Genomic DNA, 13,740 nt, shown 5'->3' with positions numbered 1-13,740 from the left:
CACTGTTTAAAACTGTTTATTTATGCTTCCGCTACTCATTACTGTTCAAACTTGAAACCTTAAACTCTGAACCTGATATTTGCTAATCTTATGGTTAGTAAGTATTACTTTTTGTTATCAATTTAATTGGTCAGTATAATTGGTGGCTGGATCCTGGTCAGTCACGCCCTCGAAGCGGGTGTCATCCGCAGGTGGAATTTGGGGGTGTGACAGATTGGTATCAGAGCCATTGGTTATAGTGAACTTGGTTTTAAAAAGGGGAAAAATCTTTTTGAGAAAAACCAGACTATAACCCGTGACTCGTGGCGACACTACACTCCAAGTGCAAGGCTCGACTTATCAGACCTCATAGCTCGGACCCATATTTCCTTGCTTGGTTGTCTTATGCTTTCCGTTTTGCTATACGTACTAGTTTGCCTGATTAGATAGATACATCTTCTCTCTTCTATCTTATTCTCGCTATCACACACTCATACTATGTTTACTGGTTATGAAGACGATGAGTGGACGCGGACGAGGAAACGTCAACATGACTCAGGCTCAGTTCACTAACCTGCTCAACACCGTGGCTGCAGCTTTCGCGGCTCACCCTATAGGTAAACTCGATGTTTTAGGATGTTTAGATCCTACCGCCACATCGTCTTTTCGCCTCTAAACCTATTTCGCTTCACTCCTCACAACAGGTCAGCCTGCACCTGTGCAACCACGTGTTTGTACCTTCAAGACCTTCATGGATTGCAAGCCTCTTCCATTCAGTGGCACTGAGGGTGCCATAGGTCTCCTGCACTGGATCGAGAAGGTCGAAGCTGTCTTCGCTGTCTGCGAGTGTCCCCCTGCGAATTGGGTGAAGTTTGCTACTGGTACTCTAGAGGGGAGCGCACTTTCATGGTGGAAGGCGCAAATTCAAATGCTTGGTTTAGAGACTGCAAACGCTACTGTGTGGGAAGATTTCAAGGATATGATCAAGGAAGAGTACTGTCACAGGGATGACATCCACAAGCTGGAGAATGAGTACTATGAACTCAAGATGGTTGGGTCAGAGATTGAGACCTACACCAAGCTGTCCAACGACTATGCTGCTCTTTGTCCAAACATGTCTCGACCTATGTATCGAAGAATCGAACTGTACATCAAGGGTCTGGCTCCAGAAATTCGAAGCCATGTAACTTCAGCCAACCACACTACCATTCAGCCGATCGTTCGACTTGCTCACAAACTCACTGATCAGGCTGTGGAAGAGGGCAGGTTGCCCAAAAGAATCAGTGCTACTGTCGGAACTTCTAGTGACAACAAGCGTAAGTGGGAAGGAAATCAAAGCAAGGATGCTAACCCTACTCAAGCCCCAGCTCAGCAAAGGAAAACTGACAACAACAAGGGCACTCAGCAACAGGGTGGCTACCAGGGAAACTACCCTAAGTGCAACAAGTGTAACAGGCACCACAATGGGGCATGCAACAAGGGTCAGTGTCAGCGATGCCACAAGATGGGGCACGAAGCAAAGGATTGTAGGAGTCAGTTCCCAGCAAGGCAGAATCAGCAACAACCTCAACAGCAACAGCGGCAGGGAAACAACAGAGCATGTTTTAAATGCGGGGCAACAGGGCACATGCGAAAGGATTGCCCTGAACTGAATCAGAATCGCAACAACAATCAGGGAGCTGGGAACATTGAGCAGAACAACAATGCTGGGAATGCAAGGGGAAGAGCTTTCGTGATTGGAGCTGGTGAAGCAAGGAACGATCCCAACGTCGTGGCGGGTAAGTTCCTACTTGATGATCGTTATGTTTCTGTGTTATTTGATTCCGGTGCCGATGCCAGTTATGTATCCCTTCGCATTAGTAAGAAACTTAAGCACTCGCCCGCGTTATTAAGTTCTAAGCACATCGTCGAGATAGCTAATGGTAAGAACATCGAGGCCACGCATGTGATCCACGACTGCACCCTAGAATTGTCTGGCCACACGTTTAGTATCGATCTTTTCCCTGTCAAACTTGGAAGCTTCGACGTCGTCATTGGCATGGATTGGTTATCCAAGCATCGCGCTGAAATCCTCTGTCAAGAGAAAGCAGTTCGTATACCTCGCCGTTCTGGTCAACCCCTCATCGTCAAAGGTAACAAAGGTGGAGAAGTTACAGGCATTATCTCGCTCCTAAAAGCCCAGAAGTGTTTGCAAAAAGGGCACACCGCTATCCTAGCACTCGTCACCAACACCCACGAAAAGGAAAAGAGGATTGAAGATTTTCCTGTTGTACGAGATTACCCCGAGGTATTTCCTGAGGAACTACCCGGACTCCCTCCCCACCGTCAGGTCGAATTCCAAATCGAGCTAGCTCCCGGAGCCGCACCCATAGCTCGTGCACCGTACCGTTTAGCCCCTGCAGAACTGAAGGAACTCTCTACGCAACTGCAGGAGTTATTGGATAAAGGATTTATCCGTCCTAGTTCATCACCCTGGGGAGCACCAGTACTCTTTGTCAAGAAGAAGGATGGCACATTCCGAATGTGCATCGACTACCGTGAGTTGAACAAGGTTACCATCAAGAATCGTTACCCTCTCCCGCGCATCGACGACCTATTCGATCAGTTGCAAGGATCGAGCTACTATTCAAAGATTGACCTGCGATCAGGCTATCATCAGCTGAGAGTTCGTAATGAAGATATTTCCATGACTGCATTCAGGACTCGTTATGGTCATTATGAGTTTCTCGTCATGCCTTTTGGAATGACCAACGCGCCGGCAGTGTTCATGGATCTTATGAACCGCGTATGTAAGCCTTACCTCGATAAATTCGTGATTGTGTTTATCGACGACATCTTGATTTATTCAAAAAGTCAAGAAGAGCATGAACAGCACCTACGCCTTATTCTGGAACTCCTTCGCAACGAGCAACTGTACGCCAAATTCTCTAAATGTGACTTCTGGCTTCGAGAAGTCCATTTCCTCGGCCATGTAGTTAATAAGAACGGAATTCACGTCGACCCCGCTAAGATCGAATCGATAAAGAGCTGGCCTACGCCTAAGACTCCCACTAAAGTTCGCAAATTTTTGGGTTTGGCAGGCTACTACCGCAGATTCATTCAGGGATTCTCGAAGATTGCACAACCCCTCACGACACTCACTCAGAAAGGCGTCGCCTACAAGTGGAATGCAGCACAGGAATCTGCTTTTCAGAGGCTTAAGGATAACCTCTGTAGCGCTCCTATTCTCTCGTTGCCTGAAGGCACTGACGACTTCGTAGTTTACTGCGATGCATCTATTCATGGGCTCGGTTGCGTGTTAATGCAACGCGAGAAAGTTATTGCCTACGCCTCTCGACAACTCAAGACGCATGAAAAGAACTACACGACGCATGACTTGGAACTGGGAGCAGTGATCTTTGCTCTTAAGATATGGAGACATTACCTGTACGGTACCAAGTGCACTATTTACACCGATCACAGGAGTCTCGAGCATATCTTTAGGCAAAAGGAATTGAACATGCGACAGCGTCGATGGGTCGAACTCTTGAATGACTACGAATGCGCCATCAAATACCATCCGGGCAAAGCCAATGTCGTGGCAGACGCCCTCAGCCGAAAGGACACTATACCAAAGCGCGTGCGAGCACTACAACTTACCATCCAGTCTAACCTCCCTACCCAGATTCGAAATGCTCAAGTTGAAGCATTGAAGCCGGAAAACATCAGGGCTGAGTCTCTGCGAGGATCGAGACAGCAACTAGAACAGAAAGAAGATGGTGCTTACTATGTAACAGGGCGTATCTGGGTTCCACTCTATGGAGATTTACGTGAACTCGTGATGGACGAAGCCCACAAGTCCCGCTACTCAGTACATCCTGGTTCGGACAAGATGTATCACGACTTGAAAACTACATATTGGTGGCCTGGTATGAAGGTCCACATAGCAACATACGTCAGCAAATGTTTGACTTGCGCGAGAGTCAAGACAGAATACCAGAAGCCAGCAGGTCTACTCCAACAACCAGAAATCCCGAAATGGAAATGGGAGCAAATTTCCATGGATTTTGTTACAGGGCTACCTAGGTCTCAACGCGGAAATGATACTATTTGGGTAATCGTAGATCGATTGACCAAGTCCGCGCACTTTCTGGCTATTAAGGAAACAGACAAGTTTTCTACCCTGGCGGAGATTTACTTAAAGGAAGTAGTTTCGAGGCACGGAGTTCCAACCTCAATTATTTCAGACCGAGACGCTCGATTTACCTCGGAATTGTGGCAAGCTATGCACAAATGCTTTGGCTCACGTTTGGACATGAGCACTGCTTATCACCCGCAAACGGATGGACAGTCTGAACGCACCATCCAGACTCTAGAAGACATGCTTAGAGCGTGTGTGATCGATTTTGGCAAGAACTGGGAGAAGCATCTACCGCTAGTAGAGTTCTCTTACAACAACAGCTACCACACTAGTATTCAGGCAGCACCTTTTGAGGCATTGTACGGTCGTAAATGCCGGTCACCCCTCTGCTGGGCAGAAATCGGTGATAGTCAAATCACGGGCCCAGAGATGGTGGTAGATACAACGGAAAAGATTGCCCAGATCAGACAACGCATGGCGGCAGCTCGTGACCGTCAGAAGAGCTACGCTGATAAGCGTAGGAAACCATTGGAATTCCAGGTCGGTGACCGGGTTCTACTTAAAGTCTCACCCTGGAAGGGTGTGGTTCGCTTTGGTAAACGGGGCAAGCTTAATCCGCGTTATATCGGACCATTTGAAATTACCGAGAAGATCGGTAAGGTTGCTTATAAATTGAACCTGCCCGAAGAACTAAGCGCGCTACACAACGTTTTTCACGTATCTAACCTGAAGAAGTGTTTGTCGGATGAAACACTTGTGATCCCTTTTAAGGAACTGACGATTGATGAACAGCTACACTTTACTGAGGAACCGATTGAGATCACTGATCGAGAGATCAAAATCCTCAAACGTAGCCAGATACCTCTTGTACGAGTCCGTTGGAACTCGCGACGTGGCCCAGAGTATACCTGGGAGCGGGAAGACCAGATGAAGCACAAGTATCCCCAGCTGTTCCCTAACGAAAACCCCAGCACTGAAGCTACAGCCGAATTTCGGGACGAAATTCCAAACTAACGGGGGGATGATGTGACACCCCGTTGAAACGCTTTCACTTACACTAGCTTGACAGTGGCTGCCTTAACTTTCGGGACGAAAGTTCCTAAAACTTGGGGATAATGTGACACTTCGGGTTTTCCCGGACAACCTTCTCGAACCAACATTTTGTGTATGTAAACGTGTACATTATTAAATGAATAGCTTGATGATTATATGTGATCTTTGTACTGGTGTGTTGTACGTATGTATATATATGTGAGCCAAGACCCGCGAACCCGACTCGAGACCACACCCGGTCTCGAGTGAACAGTGAAGCACTTGGGCCGGTTAAGGCCTTGTAGCCGAAAAACCCAACCCGGAACCCCCCTAGCCCAACTCGGTACATTATATAAACCAACCCTCCCCTCCCTTAACCATTTTTTACAAATCTCACAACACTCTCACACTCTCCTCTCATCTCTCTCACTAAAACCCTAAAACCCTCAAAGAATCACCTTCCTCTCCTTTCCTTCTCCTTCTCGGATCCGACCAACAAGAGCACCCTTTGGATTAGCTTGGAATCATCACTCGAAGGCTCCAATCCATCACCAACTTGAACACCTTTGTGTCACTCTTGAACCGGTTAGTGATGATGATGTTGTTTATATTTGATTGTTACTAAATGATGCTTGATTATTGTTGTTGTTGTTGTTCTTGCTAGACAAAATAGAGTGTTTTTCCGGTTGTTATGATGTTTGGTTAGATCGGTTATATGTTTCGGACTAAGTGCTAGCTATGTGATTCATGTTACTAATAAGAGGATATGTTATATTGTTTAGGTTGAATGGTCTTCTTTGTTTATTGTCCGATTGATATTAAGGGCTCGGGTCGGGGACTTTATGCATGATTTTGGGTTATAAATGATGAATGTGGTTTTGAATATTGTTTGAACATTGTTTGAATAAATGAAGAACATGTATGTAGATGTTATGAACATTCAAATATTATGGTTTTTGATCCGAATTGTGCAAATTTTAGACAAACAAACATGTTTAGTGGGTATAGTACATAATTCTCATGAAAATGAAATCCTATTGGCTAGTACTGTTTTGCAGGTTCTAGAAACTGTTTTATGTGCACGTAATCACGGTTGCGAGTCGCAACCTTTGGTTGATACTCGAAACCACAGCAGGATTTGTCGAGACCTCCCGGTTGCGAGTCGTAATCAACGCGTATCGATCCGATTGCGAGTCGTAACCACAACTGCTTTGTCGGAACCGCCGGTTGCGAGTCGGAATCTCTGATTGCGAGTCGTAACCAAAGCATGACGAACCGAGACCTCGGTTGCGAGTCGCAACCTTGGTTGCGAGTCACCCTTGTCTCGACTGGGCTGTTATTGGGCCAAAGAACTTGTTGGATTGTCTGTTAACTGGACTACTTGTGTAACTGTTACTGTTTAAGCCCAATACCCCAACTATTTGTGTATTCGCATGTTATACGTGTTTGCTATATGTATTGCCATACGTGTTCGCTATGTGTTTACTCGTACCCGACTTGACCCATACTTGGTAACCATGTTAGGACATGGTGACCAACATACTTAACCAAGTAACGTATCATAACCGAGCAACCCAAGGTGAGTTCACAACTTAAAAGCATGCGTCCCGGTGGTTTGGGACACGAGACTAAGACAACCCTATCCCCTTGTAAAGGGGATACCGTCTACATTCCTTCCCTAGTTATTGGGAACAAACGTACTTTATCTTCCCTTGTATTGGGAAACCTTTTTAGTTAATTACTGTTTATACGGAATGCAACCAACGGCACTAAACGCAACTCTATCACTCAAGTCCCTACTACATAATACCGATTAGTCGTCGGTGCCAGGCGAACGGGTTGTTAGTTGATAGCGCTATTTAGGTCTTACCAGCCCCACACCGTGCCATGGTATGGGATCGGTCGTGAACTAATGTACTCAGGCATCCGTCAATGATGATAGAACATTGACATCGGGGCATCCTGCGGAAACACAAACGGTTACCTAGTGTTCGGTATTGGAAAAACAGTTTAGTCGCTAACTTTTGGGGTAGCTCCCCATGGCATGTATAAACGGATAAATTAACTGGTGAAACAAGTTTTTTTTTGGTAACTAAAACTGGACAACTAGTGAACTCACTCAACATTATTGTTGACCCCTTTACTGCATGCTTTGCAGGTGGCCAGTGACTGGAGCAGCTACTTGGGATGTGTAGTGGTCGTCTGCCCGTGTGTTGGGCATTTATTGTGCTTACCTTATGAACACTGTTTAAAACTGTTTATTTATGCTTCCGCTACTCATTACTGTTCAAACTTGAAACCTTAAACTCTGAACCTGATATTTGCTAATCTTATGGTTAGTAAGTATTACTTTTTGTTATCAATTTAATTGGTCAGTATAATTGGTGGTTGGATCCTGGTCAGTCACGCCCTCGAAGCGGGTGTCATCCGCAGGTGGAATTTGGGGGTGTGACAGATAACCTTCTGTTCTTTACCATGTGCACCTCACCAACACCTTTGTTTGGTGTTTCCACCTGTTTTCCGTTTATTATTCCTCACCTTCATGTCCTTTTTTACAACTTTTTTCACATCTGCATTCATAAACTCAATATGTTTATACAAATTATATTAATACAAAACAACATTAATGTAATGATGCACATGTGCATGAAATAACTTTTAATTAATGAACATCCAAAATATTAATTATAAATAATCAAATATTCTAACGTTTTTGTTTACCATGCATATACTTTTCCGTTGTGATTGCGTCTTACAATGATGACCCTTCGTCTCTCGACTTTAATACCAATATAACTTTTTTCATTTTCTTTTCCAACTTTCTTTCCATTGCAATTCTGCAATGAACATGTGCATATACGTTAAATACCTTAATAATCTAGTATGACAAATTATGCGCATGCGCATAGTCACATGTTTTGTCAGATTATGCACATGTAGATTATGCACATGTGCATATATGTATATATCACACCACACTATCTTGTTACCACATTCTAACATAAAATAATCAAATATTCTAACCTTTTTGTTTACCATGCATATACTTTTCCGTTGTGAATGCGTCTTACAATGATGACCCTTCGTCCCTCGACTTTAATACAAATATAACTTTTTTCATTTTCTTTTCCAACTTTCTTTCCATTGCAATTCTGCAATGAACATGTGCATATACGTTAAATACCTTAATAATCTAGTATGACAAATTATGCGCATGCGCATAGTAACATGTTTTGTCAGTTTATGCACATGTGCATATATGTATATATCACACCACAATATCTTGTTACCACATTCTAACATGAAATAATCAAATATTCTAACCTTTTTGTTTACCATGCATATACTTTTCCGTTATGCATATACTTTTCCGTTGTGACTGCGTCTTACAATGATGACCCTTCGTCCCTCGACTTTAATACAAATATAACTTTTTTTCATTTTCTTTTCCAACTTTCTTTCCATTGCAATTATGCAATGAACATGTGCATATACGTTAAATACCTTATTAATCTAGTATGACAAATTATGCGCATGCGCATAGTAACATGTTTTGTCAGTTTATGCACATGTGCATATATGTATATATCACACCACAATATCTTGTTACCACATTCTAACATAAAATACATTTGTGCATAACTATTCACATGTTACTACAAAATATGCACACGTGCATATTAAATTAATATCACAATCTTTGCACATGTTCATAACTATATAACACACAAACTTACCTTAATAACATATTCTGTTAAACATCTGATGTAAACATATGCACATGTGCATGACAATATTTCTCATAATACACACCAAAGTTTGAATTAACAAATTATAGGTAATATAAAGAAGTACGAACGAATTGTGTAAACTTGCAAATTGTCACGCGAACTATGCACATGTGCATATTGAACTATTATGAATATATGCACATGTGCATAACTATATATCACACAAACTTACCTTAATAACATATTCTATTAAACCTAGTTAACTCTATGATGTAAACATATGCACATGTGCATATATTACCAACTGCATCGTCGACTAATAACCAACCTTTTTTTGGCTTTTCACTTAACACTTTTGTATTCACCTTCCTTATCATCTGGCAGTTTTCTTGCCCCTTTGTCATTCGATCTCAACAAACGTTTTATTTTTTCTTCGCTTTTTCCATTTTTTTTTGCCTACAATAATAATTGAAACATAATATAATCAAACATGCAATTTCAATTAGTATGTGCATTAAACAACTTTTTTCATCACTGTAAACGATATGCAATTGTGCATCAATATGCACATGTGCATCACATATCATTGTCATTATGCACTTGTGCATCAATATACACATCTGCATCATATATTCTTATAGTGATGCTTAAAATCAATCCATATGTAATGTTCAATGTTATGTGCTCAAATTCAATATGCACATATGCATCAATTTAAACAACAACATCAACAAAATCTAATTACACAAAATCATATACACGTATATTATACAAAGCTGCTCATGTTTGCTATGCACATGTGAATCACATGAAACAATAACACCATCATATCCTAATTACACAAAATCACAATAACACCGTCATATCCTAATTACACAAAACCACGTATATTACACAAAACTGCTCAAGTTCACTATGCACATGTGCATTACCTAAAACAACAACACCAACATATTCTAATTACACAAAATCATATACACTTATCCTAAACAAATCTGCTCAAATTCACTATGCACATGAATGATATTATTAACTTTATTTGGTTCACATATACATACTAGGTCTGCTATGGCACTGTATAAGTCTGTGCGATAACATAACAAGCACAGGTAACAGATCAACGACTTGAATCATATTCATATAAATCATTGATAGAAATCAAAATTACTGATAAAAACAGACACCTAAAGAATAATATATAAATCTACTGGTAATAATCAAAGCCTTACCAAGTGTTAGATGGCGTGATTGGCGACTAATTGAGATTTGGCAGAGATAAACGATCAGGGATTGATAAACGGACGCGATTTTTGATTTCTAGGTCATGTCGATCAATGGTAATCGATGATTTTGTAATCGATTGCTGAATGTAATAACAATCTGTAACTGATGATGAATGATTTTGTTCAATTTGTGCTCTGAATTTTGCCCATCAGCCAGTTACTTTATTTTGTTACTAATCCCCAGTGGACAATGCTGCGCCAGAGTGAAAAAGAAGAAAATAAAAGAAAGAAAAGAGAAGTAGGTTTTGGAAGGACCAACGGGGATGGAGGAGATGCCCCCCCTAATTTGTACGATGATACGGTAATGGTGATAATGGAAATCGAATTGCAGCAGAGATTTAGACACCGTGTTATTAAGATTCACTATTTAATTACAATAATACCCCATGTTCACATTGGTTCTCATGGTTCTCGCAATAAGGGTGGTTCTCGCATGAGCCCCTCCCTATATATATATATATATATATATATATATATATATATATATATATATATATATATATATATATATATATAGGGTCAGGATTTAGAGAAAACGGTAGAAAGTGTGAGAACGGTTAGAACGCTTATTGATCGTCCGATCAAAACAATCTATGGACTAGATTGGCGTGGTGGCATTTTGGTAAATAACATCATTTTTATTACGTGGACGCGCTTCATTAAGGGTAAAAAAGGTAAAACACCATTTCTCACATAAACGGCATTGAAAAATAAAACGCTAAATAAATACAAAACGCCAATTTTATCACTGCGTAATTTTTTCTGGGTTTTTATTTAAGCCCCCTGGCTACAAAAACGCCACAAAATATGAAACGCCATAATATATAACGTCAAACCTTACATACGAATAAATGTTAATTACATTTTTTGTTATAAAAATAATATCCCGCCTAAACTACGCGTCAAAAAAACTTCTATAAATAGAAACGTCTCACCACCTTCCGTTTATCACACCAAAAAAACACACGAAAAAACACAGTGGTTGCTAAAAAAATACCACTCAATGTAAAACGCCAAAAAATACGACGGAAAAACATCTTTTCTCTAATACTCAGTAATGTTCTGCATGAAGTTTAGTTGAATGATTTGTTACGTGAATGTAGAAAGATTTTGCTGCATGAGATGGACAAAATTGAAAAAAGAGGGACCGATGACACCCAAATGTCATTCTATCATCTTTGTTCTTGAAGAAGATTTGGATGATAAGAAGAGACCTATACCAGTGTAAATGCTACTTTGGCCTCGATGATTATAATGAAGACGATGGGCAGATAGCATCCCCCACAAACGGTTGATCTATATCTCCAACATCCACAAAGACACTTCAACACATGAACAAAGAAAATAAACAATGCCAAACCCAAAATGCCATTTATTTGTCACAGTTCTTGTAGTTTCAAAAGACAAAAGAGCCTGATGACACTAAATATTTAAATCATAAATTGCTTCTACTTTGTTTTTTTTCTTTATCTGTTGTTTGTTTAGTAATTTCAGTTAATAAACAACAAAAGTATTTAAATAGTATATAGAGTTAACTGCCATTTTCATCCCTGTGGTTTGGTCACTTTGGCCATTTCAGTCCATTTTTCAAAAATGCGCCATTTTCCTCCCCGACGTTCTGGAAATGTGCCATTTCAGTCCAAAAATCATAACCCAGTTAAGTCGGTTAGTAAATAAGGACTGATTGTGTAAATTTGTAACATAAAGGACCATTTAAGTAAATATTAAACACCACCACCACTAGCCCTGCCACCACCACCACTCCGCTGCCACCACCACCACCACCGCCACCACAGCCCTGCCACCACCACCACTCCGCTGCCACCACCACCACCGCCACCGCCACCACAGCCCTGCCACCACAGTGGCCGGAATCAGTCAACACCTCGTTCCAGCCATTAACGGTTCGTTTTTCTTGTTCCGGTTCATTCGTTTATACTTGTACAATGTTTGCACCAGGTTAATTGGAATATAACCTGATTTTGGTCGTTAATTTGAGCCGTTGACTTTCCTGTTTGACCTTCTGTTGACCGCTTTGGGGGAGATGACACTGTTGACATCTGTGAGAGTGGTGGTGGTAGGGCTGTGGTGGTGCGGTGATGAACGACAAATTCATCATCATCATCATCATCGCCTCTATTAATATTTGAAGGAAGCAACAGTAACAGCAGCAACAACATTATCAGCAACAACATTATCATCAACAAAATTGGTGGTGGCGGTGGCAGCGGAGTGGTGGTGGTGGTGGTGGTGGTGGTGGCAGCGGAGTGGTGGTGGTGGCGGTGGCAGCGGAGTGGTGGTGGTGGTGGTGGTGGTGGCAGCGGAGTGGTGGTGGTGGCGGTGGCAGCGGAGTGGTGGTGGTGGCGGTGGTGGTGGTGGTGGTGGTGGCAGCGGAGTGGTGGTGGTGGCAGGGCTAGTGGTGGTGGTGTTACAAATTTACACAATCAGTCCTTTTTGTTACAAATTTACACAATCAGTCCTTATTTACTAACCGACTTAACTGGGTTATGATTTTTGGACTGAAATGGCACCTTTCCAGAACGTTGGGGAGGAAAATGGCGCATTTTTGAAAAATGGACTGAAATGGCCAAAGTGACCAAACCACAGGGACGAAAATGGCAGTTAACTCTAGTATATAATAAAACGCCAAAATGAGCAAATGCTTGTAAAACGCCATAATGCCATAAAAACGCCCCCAAAAAACTAACAAACTATAATAAAATTACTTTGAACAACTACTATTATTAAAAAAAAATAAATAAGCGTGAAACAATGTGCAAAGAATATAAAACAAAAAAAGTCCAATCGTTATCTTACCGCCATTGGAAAACAAAACGCCATAATTACAGCCGTCAAAAGATTTGACGTGCTACACCATGAAACACAGTTGAGTCTGAAAACAAAACACAGTAAAACTGCAAAAAAACAGTAAAATGAAACGACGGAAAACATAATTACTAACATTTATAATATTAAAAGCCAAATTCTTGGGAAATTAAATTTATTTAACTTTTTCAAAACGCCATAATTACCTGTAACGCGCGAGAAAAAAGCTAATATAAAAGAAGACCATGAGAACACGAGATCAAACACGCCAAAAAATTTGACTAAAACGCCACATATTATCCAAAACGCCAAAAACTTTTAAAATGGCTAAGCTTATTGCATGGAGGTTTGAAAGAAAAGAGAAACGATTCATCATAAATTTCTCTGATAGGAGAAGGGTAAAGGTAAGGACAATCAAAGCCATGCTTGGAATGAATGAAAAGGTTCAGAAGGATATCATGGCCCTTGGGGTTCCAATGGACAACGATTGTGAAAGAACAAGAACTGTAGTAAAAAGACTGAAGAGAAAATGTCCGGCAGAAGATGAAGATGATATTCACGATATTCCTATACCAAAACTTCGCAGTTGGGTGATGCATGAGGAAGAAGGAACGCTTGAATTGACTTATAAAAACGGGATGCAATATTCAAGGCCAATGGAAGAAATGTTGAAGACATGTTTGCTATCTATCATTGAACAACTTTGTGATTTAGCACCTTCAAACGATCCAAAATCCAAAGATGCATTGATATTCAAGAATAGGCTGCA

The sequence above is a fragment of the Helianthus annuus genome, chromosome 3 (assembly GCF_002127325.2).
Source record: "Helianthus annuus cultivar XRQ/B chromosome 3, HanXRQr2.0-SUNRISE, whole genome shotgun sequence".
Classification (NCBI taxonomy): domain Eukaryota; kingdom Viridiplantae; phylum Streptophyta; class Magnoliopsida; order Asterales; family Asteraceae; genus Helianthus; species Helianthus annuus.
Note: the sequence above shows the minus strand (reverse complement) of the source record.